The sequence below is a fragment of the Gymnoscopelus microlampas genome (genome assembly GCF_963454915.1).
Source record: "Gymnoscopelus microlampas genome assembly, chromosome: 10".
Classification (NCBI taxonomy): Eukaryota; Metazoa; Chordata; class Actinopteri; order Myctophiformes; family Myctophidae; genus Gymnoscopelus; species Gymnoscopelus microlampas.
This window is the reverse complement of record NC_139947.1, coordinates 27,006,173-27,034,002: the sequence shown is the minus strand read 5'-3', so window position 1 is coordinate 27,034,002 and position 27,830 is coordinate 27,006,173. Positions and strand designations below refer to the sequence as shown.

The 27,830-nt window shown below is 42.2% G+C and overlaps 1 pseudogene across 1 annotated transcript; it reads left to right on the top strand.

The window, feature by feature from the left end:
- Positions 1-985: 985 nt before the first annotated feature.
- On the top strand, positions 986-27,274 carry LOC311054167 (dynactin subunit 1-like; annotated as a pseudogene). The gene is made up of 17 exons: positions 986-1,073; positions 1,530-1,682; positions 2,530-2,608; positions 3,632-3,791; positions 5,053-5,157; positions 5,630-5,823; positions 6,304-6,398; positions 6,828-6,980; positions 7,324-7,495; positions 8,026-8,194; positions 8,484-8,552; positions 9,350-9,562; positions 13,321-13,430; positions 21,718-21,784; positions 22,478-22,564; positions 25,223-25,333; positions 27,260-27,274. The product of its transcript is annotated as a dynactin subunit 1-like (transcript).
- The last annotated feature ends 556 nt before the right edge of the window (positions 27,275-27,830 follow it).

Below are 27,830 nucleotides of genomic sequence, written 5' to 3'. Positions count from 1 at the left end.
GATGGTCGCGCTTCTTTTGGGGCTTGTTTTGGGGTTGAAAAGGACCGTATGAGAGTAGACGGTACACGGTCGGTCGTACCGTGTCGGTCGCGCATGCGCGCCACTCTCAATTGTATATTAGGATCGTCATATTTATGATTATGTGCCCACATTTGCCTCTAAATTGTGGAGAAACTGTCGATGCGGAACCAAACTGTCAAGCAATTGTTTCCGCCCAGACACGTTAAACTGTCGCACTGCTGAAAATAGCAGATCTACAAGCTCACAACGCGTCGCGCTATGGTCGCGCTGGTTAAGGTATGTTTTATAATGTAATAATTTATATCATAAAAGTAACTAGTAACTAAAGTTTTCAAATAATTGTATTGGAGTAAAAGTACAATATTTGCCTCTGAGATGTAGTGGAGTAGAAGTAAAAGTATTGGAAATTGGAAATACTCAAGTAAAGTAGAAATACCTCAAAATTGTACTTAAGTACATCAGCGCTGACCATGTATCACACAGACTATGAAATCATGTCCGTTAGAGCAGTGGTTCCAAAACCTTTTAGCTCGAGACCCAAAATAAATCTTATGTCTCCCCGTGACCCAAACTAGTGAAAATAGCCGATCTACAAGCTCACAAGATGCGACATGTTGTGAGCTTGTAGATCTGCTATTTTCAAGTAGCATATTTATAAAGTAGGGCTAAAATGGCTTTCAAATAATTGTAGTGGAGTAAAAGTACAATATTTGCCTCTGAGATGTAGTGGAGTAAAAGTAATTACAATAGTATATTTGAAATACTCAAGTAAAGTACAAATACCTCAAAATTGTACTTAAGTACAGTACTTAAGTAAATGTACTTTGTTACTTTACACCACTGCTAGATAGCCTGCCTGTAGATAGTGCTTTTGTAATAGTTTCTAATGTAACACTCCTCATACTGCATGAGTTGTGTACCCTATATCGTCTTAGTAACATTATTATGTTTTCTCCATCAAAGCATGCATGCTGTACGTGTGAAACATCTTGACCGGCAGAAATACATCTGCTTTGAGGGACCACTGTCTTTTACATCATTTCTGGAGTGTGGTGAGTGAAACATTGTTCCACAGCATGCCCTATGCCATCGATGGTGTACAAATGATTGGGGTCCATTTGGTTCCATTTTTACACTGTCTTAACATTGATTTTACAATATAAATTGGGGTCCCAGAGATAGACATGCCATTAAATGGGTGTCCTTGATATTAAAATGGTTGAGAATCACTGCTAGAGCCGTAAAAGTCTTCTTATTATGGGGGTCCCTGGCATATCTTTTCAAATGGGGGTCTGTGGGCTAATTGTCAATTTGGGGGGTCCTTGACATGAAAAATTGAGAACCACTGTCATATGCAACAACATGCTGGGTGTACAGTACAAGGAAGGCACAATGTGGATGTTTTTTCTGTGGCTATTTTAATCCATTTTTATGACACATTAATGCAAATTAAATCAATTGCACAACAGATTTATCAATAAGCTTGTGCAATCTTGTTTTGTCTTCAGTTGCCAAGAAATTTGAAATTCCTAGTACCTCAGACTTAAAAGTCTATGATGACTTGAACACTGAAGTTGACGAGGAGGCGTTTCAGTTTTTTATAAAGAAACCAGACCTTGGTGTGTTGGAGATTTGTTCACCCCAAGACCCAAATCCTGAAGGTGAGTTCTGTTGCTTATCAACATGGAGCCTTATAGCCTCATCCATACAGTCCTGGCTAACCTAAAATGTCACACAGGTATATTTTGTACTTTGAAATGATCTTTGTTTCTATACGCCCAATGTAAGTAAAAGAGAGAAAGTGTCTGAGGAAGAACTTTGTTGGTGTGTGGATCCTTCCGTATCTAATGTGAGCTTTTTACATTACACTTGCCACACACATTCCTCTCTTGCTAATCACACTTATGTCAACATTATTGCTAGATTCAGTGAGCCCCTCTGCAAGCAATTCCATTCCAATTTCCTTAAATATACTTGGCCACCAAATGTAGTGGCCTGTAGGGCCAGACTGAGGAACTTGAAGGGGTCCTTGGGGGGGTTCCAGGGGGTCCCCAGCTTGATTGATTGCTAGGAACCAAATCGACCCTTAATGGGTCTTTAACTCAGAGTCTATAGCGGGAACCAAATGGACCCGTAGTGGTCCATTTGGTTCCATTTACACACTCAGACTGATGCCTTGCCATGTAGATTGGGCTCCCAGAGATGAGAATCGTATGAAATGGGGGTCCGCGACCTCATGCAAAACAAACTGGGGGTCCTCAAAATGATAAAGGTTGATAATCACTGCTCAAAAATCTATGTACACGTGTGTCTTAATGTTTTGTATCTGTCTCTCTTTCTCACCCATCCACCCCTGTCTCTCTGTCCAATGGTTCCTTGCTGTCTCTCTCATTCTTTCTCTCTCTCTGACTCCTCTCTCTACGCCACTCTCTCTATCAACCCTATCTCCCTGTGTGTCTCTTTCTCTCCCACCTCTACCGGGTTCCTCTCATCACGCTGTCCCTCCAGGTACAGACGGCGCGGCCTCTAGCTACCATGTCAAACAGTTGGAGGAGCAGAACGGCAGGCTGAAGGAGGCCTTGGTCAGGTCAGTCAAAATATGTACATCTGTTTAAAAACAACAGCAGTTGACCCAAATGGTTTCCAATCAGGAATGACTTGACAACAGCATGATAGTCATAATAACCATTATCCACAAAAGCAAGTGGTTTAAAAATAAACCACTTGACTTAAATGATATGTAGGTGTCCTCTGCTGCCTCGGACACACGCACATTGTACTTTTACAATAACAAGACATAGTCTGGTTATGGCATTGCCTCCCTGTCAAATTGTAAGCAGAGTTGTACCGATACTTGTATCGGAAAAGCTGCCGATACTGCCTAAAATGCTGGTATCTGTATTGGCGAGGATGCCATTCCGATACCACATAAATTACATGATATTTCATTCATATTTTGATTTCTTCAATTGATGTTGCACGACTGTTTTATACTCTTACTTGTACTATTTACCTGAGAGTGTACAAATTATATACTCTTGGAACCCCCTCAAGGAACCCAGATGGTCCCTGAACCCCACTTTGAGAACCACTGTCCTAGATTTGTTTAAATGAGATGCGCAAGTTATGGGGATCGGTAAGGGAAAAATCACACCTGTGTGAAGGTAGCGGCGCCTTTGATATATTTTGTCATAGATATGTGTTTCTACTAGAGAAACAATATTAAATCTCTGTAAATTTATTCATGACTTTTTTCTTCATGAATACATTTATTCATGAATTTATTCATGACATCATAGTGATGTCATGAATAGTAACATAGTGATGTCATGAATAGTGACCAATCAGAACGTTGACGGACCTGACCAATCAGAACGTTGACGGACCTGACCAATCAGAACCTTGGCGAGCCTGACCAATCAGAACGTTGACGGACCTGACCAATCAGAACCTTGGCGAGCCTGACCAATCAGAACGTTGACGCAAAAGCCAGGTATAGAGGGCTAATATCCGCTCTATACCTAAAGGTATAGAGCGGCTAGCGCCGCTAAAAAATGGTATCGGTTACATCTCTAATTGTAAGTTGTTAACCCCCCTGTTATGGTCACAGGACGCGTGACCTGTCCTCGTCAGAGAAGCAGGAGCACGTGAAGCTGCAGAAGCAGACGGAGAAGAAGAACGTGGAGCTGGACACTGTGAGGAGCCAGAAGGAGAAACTCCAAGAGGACATTACACTAGCCGAGGCAACTATCGATGAGCTGAAAGAACAGGTACGGACAGTTAGAGCGAATCCCTATCATTTTGAAGAGGGGGTACTGTCTTCCCCTGTATAGGATATGAACCACATGCTTAAAATGAAGATGATTTCATCTTTTTCTTTAAAAAGATGACTGCTAATGCTCTTTATCGTTAAGACCTGAGGCCGATTCTGCAAATGCCTTCTAAACCAGTAGTTTTTCCAAGATCTTTCAAAAATGTTAAAAAATGGCAGATAAAATCTAAAATGACACAGATCCTTTCCCGTTTTTAAGGGGTAACATGTTCTAGTTTACTATTTCACCATATCTAAACTACTTTAACACATTGCCTGCCTAAGACGTATATATACGTCATTTAGAAATCAGCTGTTGCCTGCCAATGACGTATATATACGTCTTTGGAAAAAAGGGAAAAAAAAAATTTTTTTTTCAAAAAAAAATTTTTTTTTTTTTTTTTGCATTTTTTTATAATTTCAACCCTTGTCGAATTATGAACAGATTAGGAGCTAAAAATGTTCGAAGATTTGCTGCTCCATTCACTTCAATGTTAAAATTCAAACGGACAAACAATTCACTTTGTTTTTTGGTTTAAAACTACTGCTTTTGAGCTATATTGAAACATCAACCAAACATGTCAACGAGGTCAAAATGACCTCGTTGACATTTGTGAAACCACACCTGAATCTCATCTGTGATTAGAAACCATCTGGGGATCAATCATACTGGAGGAAAAAAATCTGTGGCTACGCGAACAGGTACCAAAAACATGGCAAAACCCTGGCAGGCAACAGCTAAAAATCTGAAAAAACTCTGGCAGGCAATGTGTTAACAATACATTTTACACACTTTAATTATACAATGAACAATCAAACAGCTAAGTATGCAATACACATGAACTTAATTTTATTTAACCACTTAAGCCCTAAAATTCTCACTTACATGCCCAAAATTGGGACGGGACGTTGAATGAAAGTGGTTAAATATTGTATTTGCTGATGCTGATATTGTCAAAAAAATAGAATGTTTAAAAGAACAAAAGCACAGCAAAAGAAACACAATACAAAGTGATTAAAAATTGTAAGAGGCAATCCATTTGGGTTAAACAGGTTTCCTTTGCAGATATGAATGTCATTCTGTCAAATTTGCAGATATTAGTGAATGGGATTGGGTGAAGTGACATTTAAATGGATATGGATAATTGTACCTGACTTTCAAACCATGTGCCTCTTGTAATGATTGTGTGTGTGTGTGTGTGTGTGTGTGTGGGTCACAGGTGGATGCTGCGCTGGGGTCAGAGGAGATGGTGGAGACCCTGACGGAGAGGAACCTGGACCTGGAGGAGAAAGTCCGGGAGCTGAGAGAGACGGTCACTGACCTGGTCAGTGCACCTGTGTTCTTCACCCCGACTTGCATGCAATCAGTGTTTCATAGCCCATTAAGACCTGAGGCCCATTTTACAAACGCCTTCTCAGTGGTTCTCAAACCTTTTCATGTCAAGGACCCCCAAATTGTTGTACAAGCTTGCAGCGTGGCACGAAGTGACACGTTGTGAGCTTGTAGATCTGCTATTTTCAAAAGATTTGTACTGGTATACATTTTGAACTATCCTTCACGCCCCTTACTATCCTTAAGTATATTTTGATGCCACTACTTATGTAGTTTTACCCAAGTAAATTTTGAATACCAGACTTTAGCTTGTAACAGTTTTCCTACATTGTAGTATTGATAATTGTACTTAAGTAAAAAGATTTGAGTACTCCTTCCACCACTGCATTTGGCTTTGTTCTACGCCTTACAATGTATATACTACCACACATGACGGTCGGTCCCCTCTTCTGTCCTCCCAACAGGAGGCCATTAATGACATGAACGACGAGCTCCAGGAGAACGGCAGGGAGACTGAGATGGAGCTGAGAGAGCAGCTGGACATGAGCGGGGGTGAAAGGTCCGCGAGGCCCACAAGAGAGTTGATGCTGCCCAGGAGACCATGGCCGATTACCAGCAGACCATCAACAAGTACAGAGAGCTCACTGCCAGCCTGCAGGTGCATAGATCACTACACACATACACGTTGTACTACTATACTTACTTACCGCAACATTTTAGGATGGATTTTCGTTTTAAATGCATTTTTTCCCCCATGAGTTTTTTTGCCGTTTGTAACCCTGAACCTAACTCTAAATCCTAATTCTGACCCTAACCTGAATCTTTTCCTAATTTTAACCTTGGCTCTAAAAGTCTTTGTTCACAAATTCTCTTGTGGTGTCCAGGAAAATGGCCTTCACAAGGTCAATTTCTACTATACTTATGGGGACACGCGGCCCTCAAGTATATTCATAAACACACACACACACACACACACACACACACACACACACACACACACACACACACACACACACACACACACACACACACACACACACACACAGGAATGAGAAGTGAGCTGCTATGATTATCAGTAGGTCGTCAGTAAATGCACATTGCTCACTGCTGTCTGTGTGTGCTTTTCCCTGTGCACCAGGAGACCAACAGAGAGCTGAGCAGGTCCTGCTGCATCCTCCTGCAGAGATGTTTGATTTCAAGATAAAGTTTGCAGAGACCAAAGCTTATGCCAAGGTACGGCTGAGACGAATGTCAGAATGATAGGAATCTGATTGGGAGTTGATGGGGATTTTAATCAATCCAATGACAATAAAATGTCTAAAGTGACACTTTGGTACCACTACCACAAAACTCAAGCCAAGCCATACTGGAAAGAAATGGATTGGAAAAGGTTGTATCCAGTTTAACTGAGCACTAGGCTTACGTGATCATAATTCTTGTTAATGGCATCAATGGACATTTAGTTTAAAAGTTTTACATTAATAAAAGTTTAAGAAGAGTTATGAATAGTAACCGCTCATATCATAAAATTAGGATAATCATTTCTGGATCCTAAAATTATTACGATATTTATCAATTCCGATTCCTTCATTTTCATGGGTACCTGGCAGTTTGGATATGGTTCCTAACTTCTATACCCAACCGTGACTGTGTGTCTTCCAGGCCATCGAGATGGAAATGAGGAAGATGGAGGTGGGCCAGGCTAACAGCCAGGTGTCCCTCCTCACCGCCTTCATGCCTGAGTCCTTCCTCCGCCATGGAGGAGACCACGACTGTATCCTGGTGCTGCTGCTCATTCCAAGGCTCATCTGCAAGGTGTGTGTGATCTGCAAAAAAACGAAAAAAATAGTCTGACCAATGCCACATGGGTTCGATCCTGATTTTGGAGAGTCCTAGACCACTAATGTTTGACCGATCTTTTGTAAAAAAAAAGTATTTTAATGTATTTAACAACATAAGCCCTGTTCATACATTTTCAGAAATAGCCTATCTACAAGCTCACAATGTGTCGTGAGCTTGTAGATCGACTATTTTTGTTATTGTTTTGAAAACGTTTGTTAATGTTCACTTAAAATGACATGCCCAAATAGGGACACTCTGTTGAAAGTGGTAAAACATTATTTGGGACACATCGGCAGCCAACCGATGTATCGCTCAGGCTCTGCTTACCACCTGTTCCCAACATGTCCGTGTGTCATTTCCCCTGCAGGCGGAGTTGACCCCCTGCAGGGAACCGCGATGAGGGGATCCCGTGGAGAGCAGCTCAGCTTCGCCTCAGGACTGGTCTACTCCCTGGGCCTGCTGCAGGCCACTCTGCACAAATATGAACCGTGAGTGACTATCGCACATGAGAGACTAAATTGGGAATGTTGTCATTGGAGAATACCCACCATGCTAAAACGTTATAACAAGATTCCAAATAAATTAAAAGATTCTGGTAATGCTCCATGTTGCTATCCAGAACTGAACACCTTTATTCCCAATGTATTGAATATCTTCAATAAAAATTCAGTCCAATGAGAGACAACCTTTCTCGCTCGTATTTCGTTTATAAGTTTTGTCCTCTGTTAACTACTTAAGCCCTACATACTTACCGTCATACCGTATGACGAATAGTGAAACTAGCAATTCTACAAGCTCACAACAATCTGCTATTTTTGCTGCAAGGGAAAGTGCAACATTGTATCATATTGGTCCCTGAATCTGAACAAAGCAAACGCACTACTGGTTTGAAAACACACTTAATGCATTACTTTTGAGCGTCCTGTGTATCACAAAAACCTTAACGTTATCGGTCTCTCCACTCTCGCCACTTCTAACATTATCTGTCCTTCCGTTGTCATGTCCTCCTCTCATCCAGGGCTATGAGTGGCTGCAGTGTGGAGGTGTTTAAGAGGATGGGCATGCTGTACTCTGAAATGAGCGTCCACAAGCGCTCTCTGGACTACTTCATCGACCTGCTGCACAAAGACCAGCTGGATGAGACCATTCAAGTGGAGCCACTCACCAAGGCCATCAAATACTACCAGGTAACAACAATACAGGACCTCTAGGCTGCCATCTAGCATTTAAAACATGCACACATTTGTGTGTGTGTGTGTGTGTGTGTGTGTGTGTGTGTGTGTGTGTGTGTGTGTGTGTGTGTGTGTGTGTGTGTGTGTGTGTGTGTGTGTGTGTGTGTGTGTGTGTGTGTGTGTGTGTGTGTGTGTGTCTCTCCATGGAAAAACTGTGCATGTGCCCGGTCTGCATTAATACGCGTTCAACATATTCATGCTTGTTACTTGTCTGTAAGTAACTCACTACTGTTGTGTCCTCCAGCATCTGTACAGCATCCACCTGGCGGAGCACACAGAGGACTGCACCGTGCAGCTGGCTGACCACATCAAGGTATTTCAACGCCTTGTGATTTTATTTTGTCTTTATTTGTTTTTTGTTGGTGTTTGCTGGGTTACATGTCGCCTTTCCGACGTTAACGAACCCTATACCTAACCCTAACCTCACGCGGAAGCCACTAGTCGGAGTGGCGAGATGTCGGAATGGAAGGCGGTTACCGTTTGCTGCTGTCTGCTGCACCTTTAATGCGGTCACACCCTTGCCCGTTAAAGCCGAAAGCAAGCTACGTACACTGCAACTGTAAAGACAAACAGATCTAACAAAATAAGACTAAGGAGGTTTATTTTGTAATTTACATATAGAGCAGAGACCCAACGTTCCCCCCCTGAGAGAACATTTGGCAACAGTGGCAAGGAAAAAACTCTCCTTTTAACCACTTAAACCCTATACTTAGTTGACTGGATTCCCAAGAACTCTATTCTAGATCCACTCCTGTTTTCGCTCTACACTGAAATACATTGTCATCAAATGTTTGCCCCAGAATAGGGTTCATGTGGTTATTGGGAAGAAACCTTGGGCAGAACCAGGCTCTAGAGGGTGGGCGCCCTGAGATACAGGGGAATGGAGAGAGAGAATAAGTGCCTGGTGTGCATGGATTCAAGTTCTCGCCACGACTGATTTCAGTCATTTGTATTCCATAGAAGCCAGCATGTCTTCTATGGCATCATGTTGCGCACCTATGCTCTCAATGCGCCTGCGACTGTTTCACAAATCACACATTACGACTTGGTCATACAAACCTTTTTCAGTCGTGAGATTGTATTTTGCTTTAATCCATGGGTGTGTCTCAGTTCATCCAGAGTGGCCTGGACTGTGTGGCAGTGGAGTCGGCTCGCCTGCGGGCCTTCCTGACCGCCGGTCAGGAGAGCTCCAGCCTCTGCATCCTGCTGAAGGACCTGGACACCTCCTGCTCCGACATCAGACAGTTCTGCAAGAAGATCCGTCGCCGCATGCCCGGAACGGACGTGATGGGAGCACCCGCCGCTGTCATGTTTGGACCACAGGTACACATACACCCATTCTACTGTCTGTACGGGTCAGTGATTCTCAAACCTTTGAATTTCAAGGACCCCCCCCCCCCTAATTTTTATGTGCACTAGGCCGTTGGTTCTCAAAGTGCCCCCAGGGGTACTTGAGGGGGTTCCAGGGGGTCCCCAGCTAAATGATGGATAGGAACCAAATGGACCCTTATGGGTCTGTAACTCTGAGAGTGTACAAATGGAACCAAATGGACCCTAACGGGTCCATTTGGTTCCATTTGTACACTCTCAGAGTTAAATTAACATTGATTTTACAATATAAATTGGGGTCCCAGAGATAGAAACGCTATTAAATGGGGGTCCGTAGCCCTAATGCATGTCAAACTGGGGGTCCTTGAAATTAAAATGGTTGAGAATCACTGCTAGAGAGCCGTAAAAATCTTCTCTTATGGGGGTCCCTGGCTTATCTTTTCAAATGGGGGTCCACGGGCTAATAAGTGTCAATTTGGGGGTCCTTGACATGAAAAAGTTTGAGAACCACTGCACACAGACCCCCATTTGATGCAATTCATCTCTGGGGTCAATTCTTCATCTCTGGGAACCCCAATCTACCCTGTAAAATATTTTTTCAATTAAACAAAAAGCTACTTTTTGATATAATCTTTCACTGATATATTTTTCACAATGACCATTCCACATACAGGTAAATGTTGTTTGACAACTTCTCTTAGAGTGTTTGCCCCTGACAACCGGGAATGTATTTCTTTATGTACTTTTACAGTTAATAACAGGATTCCCACGGTCATGAATTTCCTGGATATATTTTGAAATGAGAAAAACTGTCTGCCAGGCCTGGCAAATGTTTGGGATTCATCAAATGTTTTGGAAGATGTTTGGATATACATAGTTTTTGGCTATTGATTTTGTTCATGAAAAATATGTCTAACATTTCATGAAATATGTAACATGGTAAAATGCAGTGCGGCGTGAGAGCTGCCTATTATACAGAACATCACGTAACAAAAATAATACATCTACAAGCTAAGAACAAACGTTGTTAGCTTGTAGATCTGTTCTGTCATGTGACGCCTTTGCTCGAGGTCTGTCTTGGGGCATTGATGGAGTAAGAGCCTCATTATTGCCACCATACGATTGATATACTGTAGGCCTGGAAATAGGGTGAAAAAGTTTTGAAAATGACCAGGTAAAAATGTGTGGGAACCCTGACCAGTGCTTTAAAATATTACTGTCTATCCCTGAGTTTCCCCTCCCATTTTTTTACTTCCACTTAAATGGTTGAAAACATTCTGAAGGACAGACCTGGCGGAGAGAGGATCCTTACCGAGTATGCTCGGACAAAAAGCCTAACGGATACCAGAAGACGCGACATGGTGAAGATATTGGTTGCAAGTGAACATGGGTATGTTGTCATCTAAAAATGATGCCCCCAATACACAATTTTGGTTGTACTTGGTGCAGGCCAAAATCCTCCTTTTTGCAGAAGGCAGCAGCACAGCAATACTTTTGTTTGGATCTCATACGTGTGTGTGTGTGTGTGTGTGTGTGTGTGTGTGTGTGTGTGTGTGTGTGCGTGTGTACTGTAGGACGAGTCCTTCAAGGCGTGTAAAAGAGGACTATGCAAAAGGCATCACTGCCTTATTCCCATACCTGGCCGATCCCCAGGGAAATTTGGGCTATGTAAGTACATAAAACACCAGTCTAACGCACATTTACACATGCTCATTAAAACCAAATGACACTTTTCCCCCCCTCTTTTCTTCTTGTGTTTTAGGAACAGTATTACGATCCAGTAGATGGGAGTGGGTTTCTGGCATGGCGAGTGAAATCACTTCAAAAAGAAGCATCAGAGGGACAAGAAAAGAGCAGAAATGTTCAGCCACTGACGGGTGTGTGATTTTGATTGTAGTTAGAATTTAAGGGGGAAGTCACATGTTCACACACACACACACACACACACACACACACACACACACACACACACACACACACACACACACACACACACACACACACACACACACACACACACACACACACACACATAGGGATGGAGCTCGAAAACCGGGTCCATTATATACCCGGGCATGAATTTATCGAGACCCGGTTTTCGATAAGCTTCAGGCTTGTCGAGCCTGTTATCGAGTGTAGCGGCCCATGACGTCATGTCTAAACTATCAAAACAAGAGGCGATCAAGAAATAAATCTAATCACCCACGCTGGCACAAACATGTTGGTCTAAAAGTATTGATAGCTGCAAGTTGTGCCAAACAGCGCTGTCCGTCCCTCAGTCTATCGTTGCCGAAAATGGCAGATCTACAAGCTCACAACGTGGTGCGAACAGACGCAGTGTGAGCTTGGAGATCGGCCATGTTTGGTGCGTGACACCGTCGTACGATGAAGTATACATTGCGCTTTTAAAGTGACAGTACACACATTAACCGTTTCTTCAATATTATTTTCCAAAAGTAAAAAGGTCACTTGCCTTCTGTCTGTTTGAAAAGTACTGTATTTGAATGCCCTAGTAAAATGTAGTGCACGTGATATATTTTGGTTAAAACAAAGAAAAAAGAATAGAAAAAATAACTATGCATTTTTTGTTTATAAAAAGTTGAAGAGACATGGAGATTTTATAGTAATTATTACAGTACTATTCATAATATAAAGCCATTTAACACTTATTGCACATTATATGAATGGTTGTTTTAATGATAGGCAAAAATATTTTTTACTTTTGTCATCTTCATTTAATTTTAGATAGTGGTCAGCCACAAACTCACTGTCACAACTGGCCAATAAAAAAAGATACCGGTTCTGTTCAGAATTTTTCGCCTCACGTCTTTTTTCTTAATAATAGAAAAAGATCGATAGTGGGCTCGATAAAAGCTCGGTTCGATAAGCAGGTTCGATAAGGTGCTCATTATCAATAAAAATTAACGAGCTCCATCCCTACACACACACACACACACACACACACACACACACACACACACACACACACACACACACACACACACACACACACACACACACACACACACACACACACACACACAGGAAGAACCAGTGCAACATGTCATGTTTCCCCCAGTCCACTGTCTAGCAACTGTGAAGATGGATCCTTATAGTAAATGCATATCACTGGCAAGTATTGCAGCAGTATATGTGGTTGTTACAGGTGGTCCAAATGCTGGCGACAGAGCTTCCGTCTGTGAGGAAAACCAGCTAACCACAGAAACCCAGTGTCGTGAGGCCATTGTATATGTGGCTGTATGTATGTATGTATGTGGCTGCCTTGTATTAACCCACTAAGACCTGAGGAAGCATCTGTGTCACTTTTTCATTTGAGCTAAAAAGCATTATTTTACACTTTGACTATTCAAAAATAGCAGATATACAAGCTCATAGTGCGGCACCGAGTGCCGCGCTATGATCTTGTAGATCTGCTATTTTTTGAATATATATATTATTTTAAAGCGAACAATAACTCAAATCTTTGCTTCTGGGGGTCCATGGAACAAAATATTTTGAGATGGGGGTCCGCGGCCAAATTCATATCATTTTGGGGGGTCCTTTACATTTTGCAGAATATAAATTATACAGCAGAAAATGTCCTTATGGTTCATCTTGCATATTGTGGCAATAAAAGTGATTCTGGAGGCTGCCTAATCGTGACCAAAACATCCCATTGCGATCCGGCTCTAAACTGTTTGCAAACGGTGACTAATTTTAATAGCAAGACTAATAACATTCTCTTTTCACAGACTGGGACCAGTGTCCAGGGGCATCTGGACAGCATCACAGAGAGCCTTCAGCCCTATCTGCTTGCTATGAGTATCCAGAAGAGTGTGATTCACAAGTACTTCATTGGCAGGTAAAGTTTGCTATCTGGTTGCCCGACGGGCAGGTGCGCATTTTGAGTGGGGATGCAACCGTTTTTTGTTTGGTATAAAACACAACACGAGATAGCCGTCTTTAGACACTTGAGCGTGGCCAGAGCGCTCCGTCTCCCTCTCTCCCACACACACACTGAACCTGCGACACGGCGAAAACAGCTAATCTACAAGCTCACATAATACTGAAGACACGGGCACGCAACTACGTAGTTATAAATCACCGGGTTGCAAAATAACGTTTGGAATCTAGTGGGAAGAGATACGTTTGTGAGAAAGTGGAGTTGATGACGAGCATGGCTGCTTGCATCCCACCCGCGATATAAAACAAAAACACCCGCTGACTTTTGTCACATGTGCTGCAGTTCCCTACTTGTTTCTAACTGACGTGTAAAAATACAAGAAGCAGCTTGTAAAGCCTTCCTTATGTCAGTATCAGTTCAAAACGGCAAGCCCAAAAAAGGGAGGGAGCAAGTGGTGGAAGTAAACGGCACCCAGTCCCCCCCCCCTCCCAGTGACTTGTGGTGTTCCCCAAGGAAGTATACTAGGGCCCTTACTGTTCCTGATATATGTGAATGACATGTCGTCAGCCTGCGACTGCAACCTGTTCCTGTTCGCAGATGACTCGGCCCTGCTAGTCTCGGACAGGGACAGGCTGCAGGTTGAGAAAACTCTCAGCTCTGAACTCAACAAGATCTGCATCTGGCTCTCCGACAACAAGCTCTCATTACACCTGGGCAAAACGGAATGCATCCTCTTTGGGTCCACTCCTAACCTCAGAAAGGCAGAGAGCTTCACGATCAAAGCGGGTGATGATATCATCAAAAGAAAAAACGAAATTACCTACCTGGGCTCTATCTTGGAGGCTGACCTCTCTGGTGACAAAAATGCTGAAAAAACGATCAAAACGGTCCACAAAAAAACACGCTATTTGCGGAGTATTGATCGTAAAGTCAGTAAGAAGACTCTGAAGACTCTTGCAGTGGCCCTCATACAAGGTCATTACGATTATGCATGTACTTCATGGTATCACAACACCTCCAAGGCCTTAAAAACAAGGCTCCAAACATCCCAAAACAAACTTGTAAGGCTACTTCTTGGCCTCAATTACAAAACCCATCTAACCCCTGATCATTTTGATAGGACTGGATGGCTTAGGGTTGCGGACAGAGTACAGCAACTTGCTATGGGCCTGGTCTTCAAGATATACCATAACATTGGGATCCCCCTGTATTTGTCAAAATACTTCCAAAATGTTAATGATGTCCATGATCACAATACCAGAGGAAGCTCCACAAACCTTGTCCAACCCTTTTTTGGCTCAACAAAGGGAAGTAACTCGTTCTCATGCTATTCATCAAAAATGTGGAACGCCCTACCAAAAGGAGTAAAGGAGTGTAAAACCCTACTCTCTTTCAAAACAGCCCTAAAGATACACCTTCAGGAGGCTGCAATTGGAAAATGGCCCCTGTCTAAGTCCTAACCTAACCTACCCCCCTACCCCCCCCCCCCTCTCCTTCTCCTTTTGTACATATTTCTCACTCTTCATACCAGTAACCTGTAAACTGATTGTATGACATTCTATAGTAGTTGTGTATATCTGTCAGTCTCTTATATGTCATCATGATTTGTGTGCATGGGGAACTCATTTGAAACAAGCTCAGTGCTTTTATGAGTCTTCCAGTTTAGTAGACCTTGTATTGTGAATTTGTACTTCCATGTACTGTTGTTCTCATGTCTTACTAAATAAAGTACATCAATCAATCAAGCCCAGTACCTCCGTCAAAGCTTAACACTTGTCAAGTCAGACGAACGTTAATTAGTCCTTGGGCCAAACCCCAAAATCTCACATATCGCTACCACCTGGGATGGCAAATTCTAGTTGGGATTTTTTTATTCCTATACATCCCTAGATATTATTTTTGTATGATAGACCTTCCTGAGGCCCAGCTAAATTGGGGTTATCAGCTGCTAAAGTTACCACCCCCCATTGAAAAATGGCATTTTAGACACATGTGCATATCTTGGTATTGGCTCACGTTCAGGGCATATTACAATGTTTTATATTTTATGTTTGGTATCATTTTTAAGGGGACACTTTGAGCTTTCATTCGAGCCCTTTGGTGACTATGTATGATAAGTACAGTGGTCACTGGAGCTCTTCAAACCTTTAATAACCTTTTTTTTCTCACAATTTCCGCCTAAACCATATATTTTCTTTTAGTTCTGTGGCATCAAGAAACATCAGAGACACAAAACACAACAACTGGAATACTGACATGACCCTAAGGATTCAGGAAATGTATAATTTACCCATAGTATTTCATTCTGGGGTGGTAATTTTCAGCCTTATCTTAAACAAGCATTTTTTATGAGAAATAGACCGGTCAATAGGCATATAAGAAAGAGTACCACTAAACCTCCCTAAACATTGATAGAAAAGGGTTTTCAATAGATTCTGGTACCTTTAGGCATGCTTGAGAACATCCCAAATATCCAGGAAAATATACTTAGCAGAAAGGCATAATTTTCAAGATGCCATCCAAGATGGTCATGCAGTTCTGGGCAAGAACCATGCAGTGTTTTGCATTCAGTACAAATATGTAATTTCTGCCTATTGTAAAAAGGAGACCACTTCTAGGAGAGGAGACTGCATCTATAGCTGTATGAGACCACTGTACTGTATCTAGAAACCACTGTACTGTACTGAATATATTGGAAGTGGTCTGTAGACCACTGTAGTGCATCTGTAGACCACTGTAGTGCATCTGTAGACCACTCTACTGCATCTGTAGACCACTCTAGTGCATCTGTAGACCACTCTAGTGCATCTGTAGACCACTCTACTGCATCTGTAGACCCCTCTACTGCATCTGTAGACCACTCTACTGCATCTGTAGACCACTGTAGTGCATCTGTAGACCCCTCTACTGCATCTGTAGACCACTCTACTGCATCTGTAGACCACTGTAGTGCATCTGTAGACCCCTCTACTGCATCTGTAGATCACTCTAGTGCAGACCACCACACTGTATCTATTGCTATCTGAGACCACTTTACTGTATCTAGAGACCACTGTATTGTGTGTATATATACCACTGTACTGCATCTATAGCTATATGAGACCACTGTATTGCATCTAGACCACTGTGCTGCATCTATATCCCACTGTACTGAATCTATAAACCACTGTACTGCATATATAGACCATTGTACTGCATCTAAAGACCACTGTACTGCATCTATAGACTAGCTACTGTATCTATAGACTGCTGTACTGTATCGATAGACCACTGTAGTGCATCTGTGTAGACCATGTAGTGCATCTGTAGACCCCTGTCGTGATCTGTAGACCCCTCTAGTGTGTCTGTAGACCCCTCTAGTATGTCTGTAGACTACTGTCTTGATCTGTAGACATCTCTGGACACTGATACTGCATCTGTAGACCCCTCTACTGCATCTGTAGACCACTCTAGTGCATCTGTAGACCACTCTAGTGCATCTGTAGACCACTCTACTGCATCTGTAGACCACTATACTGCATCTGTAGACCCCTCTACTGCATCTGTAGACCCCTATACTGCATCTGTAGACCCCTCTACTGCATCTGTAGACCCCTATACTGCATCTGTAGACCCCTATACTGCATCTGTAGACCACTGTAGTGCATCTGTAGACCACTCTACTGCATCTGTAGACCCCTCTACTGCATCTGTAGACCACTCTACTGCATCTGTAGACCCATCTACTGCATCTGTAGACCACTCTACTGCATCTGTAGACCACTGTAGTGCATCTGTAGACCACTCTACTGCATCTGTAGACCCCTCTACTGCATCTGTAGACCACTCTACTGCATCTGTAGACCACTGTAGTGCATCTGTAGACCCCTCTACTGCATCTGTAGACCACTCTAGTGCATCTGTAGACCCCTCTACTGCATCTGTAGACCACTCTACTGCATCTGTAGACCACTGTAGTGCATCTGTAGACCACTCTACTGCATCTGTAGACCCCTCTACTGCATCTGTAGACCACTCTACTGCATCTGTAGACCACTGTAGTGCATCTGTAGACCCCTCTACTGCATCTGTAGACCACTCTAGTGCATCTGTAGACCCCTCTACTGCATCTGTAGACCACTCTACTGCATCTGTAGACCACTGTAGTGCATCTGTAGACCCCTCTACTGCATCTGTAGACCACTCTACTGCATCTGTAGACCCCTCTACTGCATCTGTAGACCACTCTACTGCATCTGTAGACCCCTCTACTGCATCTGTAGACCACTCTACTGCATCTGTAGACCACTGTAGTGCATCTGTAGACCTCTCTACTGCATCTGTAGACCACTCTAGTGCATCTGTAGACCACTGTAGTGCATCTGTAGACCACTGTAGTGCATCTGTAGACCACTCTACTGCATCTGTAGACCCCTCTACTGCATCTGTAGACCACTCTACTGCATCTGTAGACCACTGTAGTGCATCTGTAGACCTCTCTACTGCATCTGTAGACCACTCTAGTGCATCTGTAGACCACTCTAGTGCATCTGTAGACCCCTCTACTGCATCTGTAGACCACTCTACTGCATCTGTAGACCACTGTAGTGCATCTTTAGACCACTCTACTGCATCTGTAGATCACTCTAGTGCATCTGTAGATCACTGTACTGCATCTACCGAGCCTTTGTGGCGACATAGTCATGTTAAATGTGCTTTATATATACATGTTTAAAGCTGTGTTGAGTTGAGATGCAGTATAGTGGTCTATAGATACAGTACAGTGGTCAATGTATGTGGTCTATAAATGCAGTACAATGGTCTATACATGCAGTACAGTAGTTTATAGATTCAGTACAGTGGGATTGGATGCAGCACAGTGGTTTATAGATTCAGTACAGTGGGATATAGATGCAGCACAGTGGTCTAGATGCAATACAGTGGTCTCATATATGCAGTACAGTGGTCTCATGTAGCAATAGATGCAGTACAGTGGTATATATACAATACAGTGGTCTCTAGATACAGTAAAGTGGTCTCATATAGCAATAGATACGGTGCGGTGGTATATATACAATACAGTGGTCTCTAGATACATTAAAGTGGTCTCATATAGCAATAGATACAGTGTGGTGGTCTAGATACAGTACAGTGGTGTCTAGATACAGTACAGTGGTCTCATACAGCTATAGATGCAGTCTCCTCTCCTAGAAGTGGTCTCCTTTTTACAATAGGCAGAAATTACATATTTGTACTGCATGCAAAACACTGCATGGTTCTTGCCCAGAACTGCATGATAGGCATACATTTGGCATGTCTGTACAGGAGAGGCTTGTAGGTATCCATGTAACCCATTTTCATTCACATATATTGAGGTGACAGCTCAAGGGACCATTTGGAAAATGGTGATGGTCGTTTTTCCCTCGCCAAAATGTTGTCTTAACTTTGAATCATTAGGTATTTAGCCCCCTTCCCGACAAGGTAGCATGACAAGGTTGGTCCCATTGGAAACCTGAGGTTGTCTGGAATCAAATGGTATCTCTATCTTTGGGCTACGTCTAAATTTGAGTGTTCCACAGTCTCCGAAAGACAGTCTCGCCGGCGTTCCAGCCAGCCATCCCGCAGGTCTCATAGGGTTAATAAAACATTGAAAAAAACACACTTGGGACCACTTTTTTTCTTGGGATCATCAAAATCCCAATATTAGAGGTCCTATGGATGCCAAAAATCAAAACTAGAAAAAAAAAATAAGCAGTCGCGCGTGGACCCCTCCTAGGGCCTCTACTACTTCAGCTTTGATTCCTGAAAAAACTGCTCCACCACCAAATAGGCCACACCCACTTCATCAACTACTTTAATTGGACACAGGTTTGTTTAATTTATAAAAAAAAGGAGCAGTGTGATGTCCAAAAAGTGTGTTATATAACTTTTAATATGTTGTTGGCTATGAATGAAAATCCGCCTATAGAGAAAAATAACAACATGTCAAAAAATATAAAAAGCTGCTCCTATGGAAAGTCTATCATATTTTTATTTACTTATATTGGCCCAAAAAACAATTTAGTATAGGTAAGGTTTTGCCAACTTTGTGGTAGCGATATCTCGTCTGGCCCAAGGACTAAATCTCTCAAGAACAGATCCTGCACTGCGTTGGAATCTGTCCTGAAGGTTTGTCAGAACGTGTACACACTGTGTGGGAGTGGGCGTGCCTTCAGATCAGGAAGCAGGCTGCGCTTTACCCAATCAAATGTAGTGGGCGGGATTCACGTGTCCGTCGATCTTCCCTGCTGGAAACTAACCGAAACTAATTTAACAATAGCGTCCGCGGAGCAGACAAAACCACGGAAAGATATTCACATTTGAACTTACTCTTTCATCATAGAAACAAGTGGGCTTATAACCAAAATGATCCATGTTCTCTGGGAGAAGTGGTGTTAGTGTTCCGTGTAGAAATATTGTTAGTGGGAATGAAAATGTAGTCTCACCACCCGGAAGTGGAGCGGTGAAGGCAGACTTAAACCCCGGTTTCCTTGCGCACGTGTGCTTCGTTGGCATTGTCCCAGAGTGTAACTGAGGAGGAACGAACAGCAGAGGTCGCTGTTTTTCCTTTTCAGTTGTACTCTGGGTTCCGAGATTGGACGAACGTAAACCCTTGACTTCAGGTCGATGAACTTCAAAATAAGAGCGCTTTGTCAAGTTATGGAAAAGTAAGTGTCTTCTGGTCTGTGGAATGTAAAATAAGAGCACTTTTGGCCTATAACGTGCTGTTTTCACTAAAAATATAAAATAAGTGTTAAAGGTAGGGTAAGTGATTTTCTTTTGTTAAAATAAGTGTTAAATAGCTCTATATTCTGATAGTACTCATTGCTATAGAGTGTTTGTTCAGTAACATAATTCTCCATGTCTCTCCAGCTCTTTATTAAACAGAAAATGCCTTTTCAGGTCAGGATATCAGGACATAGAACTCAGGATAGAGATTAAACAAGTGAAATTGGAAGTGATGACACAAAGAAATGAGCATGTAAAATTGGAACTGGAACACTATAAAAATGAAGCTTGATAGATGGGTACTCTCCTGATTGGCTGAAATGGTGTCACCTACCTGGAAATGTATTTTCTGTATATCAAAGAGCTGGAGAGACAGAGAGAGCCCTGTTACTGAACAAACACTCTATAGCAATGAGTACTATCAGAATATAGAGCTTTAACCCATAACAAAAACCTTTTTGTTTTAACCAAAAAATGTCACTTACCCTACCTTTAACCCATAGTCATATTCATAGCTATTTAGATATTTGGCATAAATATTGAGGTATGACTTTTTTATCGTGCAGCCCCATAATTCTTAAGTAGAAAGTAAAATATAAGTGTTAAATTGAACAGTAATTCAAATTTAACCTATCATTTTATAAAGGACGATTTAATTTTTCGGGCAAGTGGGCAAGACCTGTGGGCAAGTAGAAAATGACCTGTACTTGCCCGACGGGCAAGTACCTCTGAGACCTTAGTGTCAACCCCTGATCACCAGATTCTCTTGCCTCTTTTGATGAGCTTTTCAAAGCTCATTTTGTCTTTGGTACCTCATACAACAGGGATCTATTATTATTATTATTATTATTATTATTATTATGTACCGCAGGGACTCATAATACATACTATATACTATATACGCAACGGATCTGACCAGAGTGTTGCCATATTTTGCGAGAGAAATAAGCAGCCAGGTCATGGAAACACTGTCGCCCCAGCACGGGTGACGGCCGGCTGGCTACAGCTCTGTGAGCAACGATAGGACATCCGGTTGCTTCTACGTCCCAAGCAGCAACCTTCTCGACGGAGGGAAAAATCACCGCTGATATATCGATCCTTTTCCTCCGGGGAAATGTAATTTAAAGGTTAGTGTATTAGCCTACTACACCTGCTGTGTGTAGTCTAAATATCTCGTTTTAGAAATGTTTGACTGTTTCATTGTTTACATGTTAGCGTGCTAGCTGGCTAGCCTACTGTAGCTAACCGACTAGACTTTTCTTGGTTGCTACCCACATTACTTTTAATCACGTCACAGAGTTATGTTACTAACTGTTGATCGATGGATTGGTAGGCAAATCTGTGTTATGGATACTTGTACTTATTTTATTTATATAGATCGCCGAGCTCATGTTAGCTGAAGGCTAGAATAAGGCTGAAAATAGCCAATCTACAATCTTATGCCACAGCCGAAATCTTAAATGTATTTTTTCCCTCTCTTTTCTTTCTCTCTATACAGCATAACCTCCAGGACTAGCATCATGGAACCCAGCTGTACCATTTTTGACAACAGGAGTTCTCCTCAGGTATGAAGGCAACGATTATATATTTTCATCGTGGAGTTCTGATGTTGCTGAGCCTTTACATAAAATAAAACAACAAACATGACTTTATTAAACACTGGTTAGCAGCTAAATGCAGGCCCCAGAAAATGTTAAGACCCTGCATTGTTGATATTAGTATGTTACTGTTTGTAGTTTTTTCCTGACTAGTTTTTCCCCTAACAAAGAAAATAAATTCACCATGGGACAATGGCGCTTGGATCGTCAACACTTTTCTATAGCTACAGTAATGCTAAAACTGGGCCGTTCACGCCTTATCTGCATGACACACAGACTTGATGCAACTCGATGCAAAACGTCTCAGATAGAATTGCCACTAAATGAGGGCCTAAATGCATAACTGGGTGTCTGACATTAAAATGACAACATCACAGTCATGCTTAGAATATTACTTTTATTGACTGTCTAATTTATCTCCCTTCTCTCTCTCAGGTGGCGTTCTGGGTTGCTGCTATGCTTATAATTGCAACTGTCCAACCCTCCCTGTGCAGTGGAGTATGAGAACACTTTGCGTGTCCAAATTCTCTCTACCAGGTATTAACTAGTCTAATCCATCTGTTTTGTACCAATCTACAAGCAGTTGTGCGATGGAGCATGATACGGCTTTGATTGTGTCTAACCCTTCTCTTTTTCTTTTTAATTTTCTTTCTTTCTCAGATGTTTCTGCTTGTCATTTCCTGCGTCACAGCAGTGGGGATGAAGAGATCGAGAAGCATCTGTGATGACCAAGCTTATAAAACCATGGTAGGTTTAACATGAGTCTAGAAGTAATGTACAGCATAACAGTATAAAGTAGAGCCTGACTAAAAAAAAAAACGGTTTGATTACTTACACACTCTCCCTGTGTCTGTATGTTCCAGACGCAGCGCTGTTTGACCTGGTGAGGGCAGTGACCACATTCAAGAACCTACACAGTTATCCAAAAATAGCCAATCTACAAGCTCATAGCACGTCACATTTATTTTACCATAAATCCCTGAACCCTCTTGTAATCTCTGTCATGATAGTTGAACATTATGTGAAAATTACAAGTTACATTGTGTCTGGTGTTGGTGTGGAAATGTAGTGAGGCATTAGAAGAGGGGAACTGATCAATGTATCAAGGGTTTCTACACACTGAGTTAAATTAACATACATTTCACTATATAAATTGGGGTCTCAGAGGTAGACATGCCATTAACAGGGTCTGTAGACCTAATGCATGTTAAATTGGGGGTCCTTATTAAAGTACCAACACCACCGTTGTCTAATTTATTTCCTTTCTCTCCCTCTCAGTTGGCGTTCGTTGGGTGGCTCACGTGACGCGCTCCACATGAAGGAACTCCATTGGCTTTGGAAGAAGAGGAGTAGAAGAGGCGGGCGACAGACACCAGCACACAGAACCCAAAATTGAATTAAATGAACAGTGGATCTTTACATGTCTGAAAGTCTGTGAACAGATGGAACTAAATGGACCCTTACAGGTCTGCAAGAGTACAAATGGACCATAGATCTCCTATTTTTTTAATATTCTTATGCATTTTTTACTTGACATTCTGCTCAATGGGTATGTTTACTTTTGTCCCACCTGATTCGGATGCTATCAATGCATAGAATGGGAGATTATCACGTTCTATCAGACCATTGAATGGGCGAAGTAGGCGACCTACCGTCTACCCCGCGATTTATCAGACCATTCAGTGGGCGTAATCAGGAGCTACTGACCTACCGACGGAGATGACTTAAATACTTTAGTTTCGGTTTTGGTTTTGGTTGTTTCGGTTTCGGACCATGACGGAGGCGCGCAGTCTCAGGCGAGGTGGAGCCCCGCGACGGGCCACCGAAGGAGCTAAGGCGACTGAGTTGCCGTCCGGAGCGGTGCGATGTACCGATATGGACAGAATCGTAAATATTGTTGTGGGGACTGCTCCGCCTCCGTCGGTAGGTCAGTAGCTCCTGATTACGCCCAATGAATGGTCTGACAAATCGCGGGGTAGACGGTAGCTCGCCTACTTCGCCCATTCAATGGTCTGATAAAACGTGATAATCTCCCATTCAATGCATTGATAGCATTCGAAGCCGGTGTTTGTCCAGTAGCTTTGATATGGCTCTGAGTCTGTGGCATGTTAACTAGAAACACATACACCAGGACAAACTACAGCGGTAACACATGGAACCAAAATGGACCTTTACATGTCTGAAAGTCTGTGTACAGATGGAACCAAATGGACCCTTACAGGTCTGCAACTCTTGAGTGTACACATGGACCATAGATCTCCTATTTTTGAATATAAATGTACTTGACATTCTGCTCAATGGGTATGTTTACTTTTGTTACTTTAAGTAGGCTATTGATTACCAGTCTGACTTCACACATATTATTACAGCATTGATACTTTTATGTGGAATACTTTTCTCACTGTCTGCCATTTTAATTAAAGTGATACATTTGTATTTTAGGATTATTATTATTTCTGTGCCTTTTCTAATAAATACCATAACAATGGAGTTAATGTCTGTGCTGCATTATTTCATGTAGGCCATGTATTTTCTGCATTATGTCATGTTCTTAGACAGATACTTAGAGGCTCCTTCCCTTCTCAAGTTTAAAAACACAAAAGGCATTGCAAAGCAAGATGGCTGACAGTGCTGCTGTGCTGTGAAAACTGTCTGTCTATCTGTCTAAAAAAATCAAAGAAATCCTTAGTATTTCTCTAACCAATAGGTTACCAGTGGATTTTAGGTTCTTTATTTAGTTACTCTTCTTTAAAATTGCAACCAAAAGTGAAATTGTTGATTGAAAGGGGAGCGTGCTGCAGGTCAGCTAACACCAGGCCAACTACCACAAGCCAGGCCTGGTTCCATTGCAGAAGTGGATGCCCAGCTACCCAGCTATGGAAATGAGATTTCCGGAGGGAGGGTTTACCAGGCTAACCCAGCTACCCAGGGCAGCTAGACACCACCCTGGTCCAGGCCTCTGGAGCAGCCCAGCTAAATCAGCAAAGCTACCTCATATACATACATATATATATATATATATATATATATATATATATATACACACACAAACATTTTGAGATGGGGGGGGGGGGGGGTCGGCGGATAAATACATATAATTTTGGGGGTCCTTGACATGAAAAAGTTTGAGAACCACTGATTTAATTATGTCTTCTTAAAAAAAAAAAAAAAAACATAGGATTTTGAAGACATTTGTAGAATCCCGGAAGCAAAGATTTGAGTAAAAAATATTTTCATGATTTAAAAAAAATAAATAGCAGATCTACAAGCTCATAGCATGGCACTCTGTGCCGTGCTATGAGCTTGTATATCTGCTATTTTTTTAATAGCCAAAGACATCTAAAAATGACACAGATGTGTTCCTGGTCTTAATGGTTTTAACACAGTGAGCTATGGTCTCTCTAGGTGGTCCTCAGACAAGCCCTCCATCGTCGCTTCCAGTCATCCAGGGTCTCCATACAACTGGCCCAGTTCGTTGGTACTCTGCGCTCCTGCATCATTCGTGAGTACATCCATGTATGTTAGTGTGCAGTGGTGGAAAAAAGTACTCACATGTTTTACTTAAGTAAAAGTATCAGTACTGCAATGTAGAAATACTCTGTTGCAAGTAAAAGTCACGAATTAAAATAACAGATCTACCAGCTCACAATGCGTTGCATCACGACACATTGTGTTGGTTAATGTGTTTTGCAATAATAATCAAAGTCTAAAAAGTAATTAGTAACTGAAGTTTTCAAAGAATTGTAGTGGAGTAAAAGTACAATATTTGCTTCTGAGATGTAGTGGAGTAGAAGTGAAAGTACTGAAAACTGGAAATACTCCAGAAAAGTAAAAACACCTCAGTTGAGTTCTAGTGTCATCACAGGGTTGATGTTGTGAGGTTGAGTTCTAGTGCAGTGGTTTTCAACCAGTGGTCCGGGGACCACCAGTGGTCCTTGAGGGAGTACCAGGGGGTCCCCAGCAAAATTAGTTAACATAGCTTCACAATCATTTTTAACCACTTAGCTTTGGCTATTCAAAAATAGCAGATATACAAGCTCATAGCGCGGCACCAAGTGCCGCGCTATGAGCTTGTAGATCTGCTATTTTTGAAAAACCTTGAAAAATTGTGCATATCTTTGAATATTTATATTTTTTAAAGCAAATATTAACTGATATCTTTTTTTCTGGGGGTCCCTGGCACTGGCATTTTCAAATGGGGGTCCGCGGCCAAATGTACAGTATATCAATTTAGGGGTCCTTGGCATGAAAAAGGTTGAAAACCACTGTTCTAGTGTCATCACAGGGTTGATGTTGTGAGTGTGAGTTCTAGTGTCATCACAGGGTTGATGCTGTGAGTGTGAGTTCTAGTGTCATCACAGGGTTGATGCTGTTCCATCGTAGATCTGTTGAAAATCAGGTCTTGTGGATTTTCCATAGCCTGCTCCTCCGGTGGTCTCCTCTGCGTAAAGAAGATGGTCTGCATCTGGTCCGGATGAGCTTATTAGCTAAAATATTCCTCCCAAAAAAAGAAAATCACAGCCTGTTCTCTACGCCAGTGGTTCTCAAACTTTTTCATGTCAAGGACCCCCAAATTGACACTTATTAGCCCGCGGACCCCCATTTGAAAAGATAAGCCAGGGACCCCAATAAGAAAAGATTTATACGGCTTTCTAGCAGTGATTCTCAACCATTTTAACGTCAAGGACCCCTAGTTTGACATGCATTAGGCTACAGACCCCCATTTAATGGCATTTATACCTCTGGGACTCGAATTTATATTATAAAATCAATGTTAATTTAACTCTGAGAGTGTACAAATGGTGTACAAATGGAACCAAATGGACCCGTTAGGGTCCATTTGGTTCCATTTGTACACTCTCAGAGTTACAGACCCATAAGGGTCCATTTGGTTCCTGTCCATCATTTAGCTGGGGACCCCCTGGAACCCCCTCAAGTACTCCTGGGGGTCCCCGGACCCCACTTTGAGAACCAATGGTATATTGTACAAGTACTGTGAAGCGTGAAGTTGAAGGGTCCAGACCAGTTGTTCCTCAAGTCAATTTATTTGTACAGAGTACAGGAGTCAATCTACTGTCTTGCTTCTACATGGTGTGGCCGGTGAAAGGGGCCGGGTAACAGAGACGGTTTCTCTGTCTTCATAGTATTTATATCTAGACTTCACATACTGTATGTGTGTCTATGTACTTGCATACCCTGCCTTTGTGTGTGTTGGTTGTGCATGATGTATGTGGGCTCTGAATCAGATGTCTAACTGTGTGTGTGTGTGTGTGTGTGTGTGTGTGTGTGTGTGTGTGTGTGTGTGTGTGTGTGGGGGGGGGGGGGGGCATGCAAGGATGTACTTCAGTGTGCATGAGGGGTGTGCGTTACAAGTACTGGAAGTGTGTGTGGTGTAAATGTGTATGTGTTTAATTGATATTTCTGTCTGTGACATCTTTTTAGATGGATCTAAGTTAGAACACACAAATCTTTCTTATGGGGGCCACCTGGCACAAAATATAATTTAAAAAAAAGACATAATTGTCATGATTTAAAAAAAATAGCAGATCTACAAGCTCATAGCGCGGCACTCGGTGCCGTGCTATGAGCTTGTAGATCTGCTATTTTTGAATAGCCATAGTATAAGATGATGGTTAAAATGGGTTAAATAAAAAAACCTCCCTCCACATGGACTCTGCCTTGTCGTGGCGTGGAGGCTTGCGTGCCTCTGTGACCCTTGATCCCTGGTGGTCAGGGGTCAAAGAGGTCAGACCAAAGAGTCCAAATCCAAGACACTTGCGGTGTTCTGGGACCCATCTGGTACCGAGCTATCTACTGCCCCCTGGAGGATGATGTGCGCTGCTGTTCGGCCCCACTGACCACCAAGCTAGTAGCAAAACGCACGCACGCACGCACGCACGCACACACGCACACACTACCACAACTGGTGAAATTCCATGTATATTCCATTCCTTGATTCTAATCTATGCTAAGTAATAGTATTAAAGGGATAGTTCACCCCGAAATGACTTTT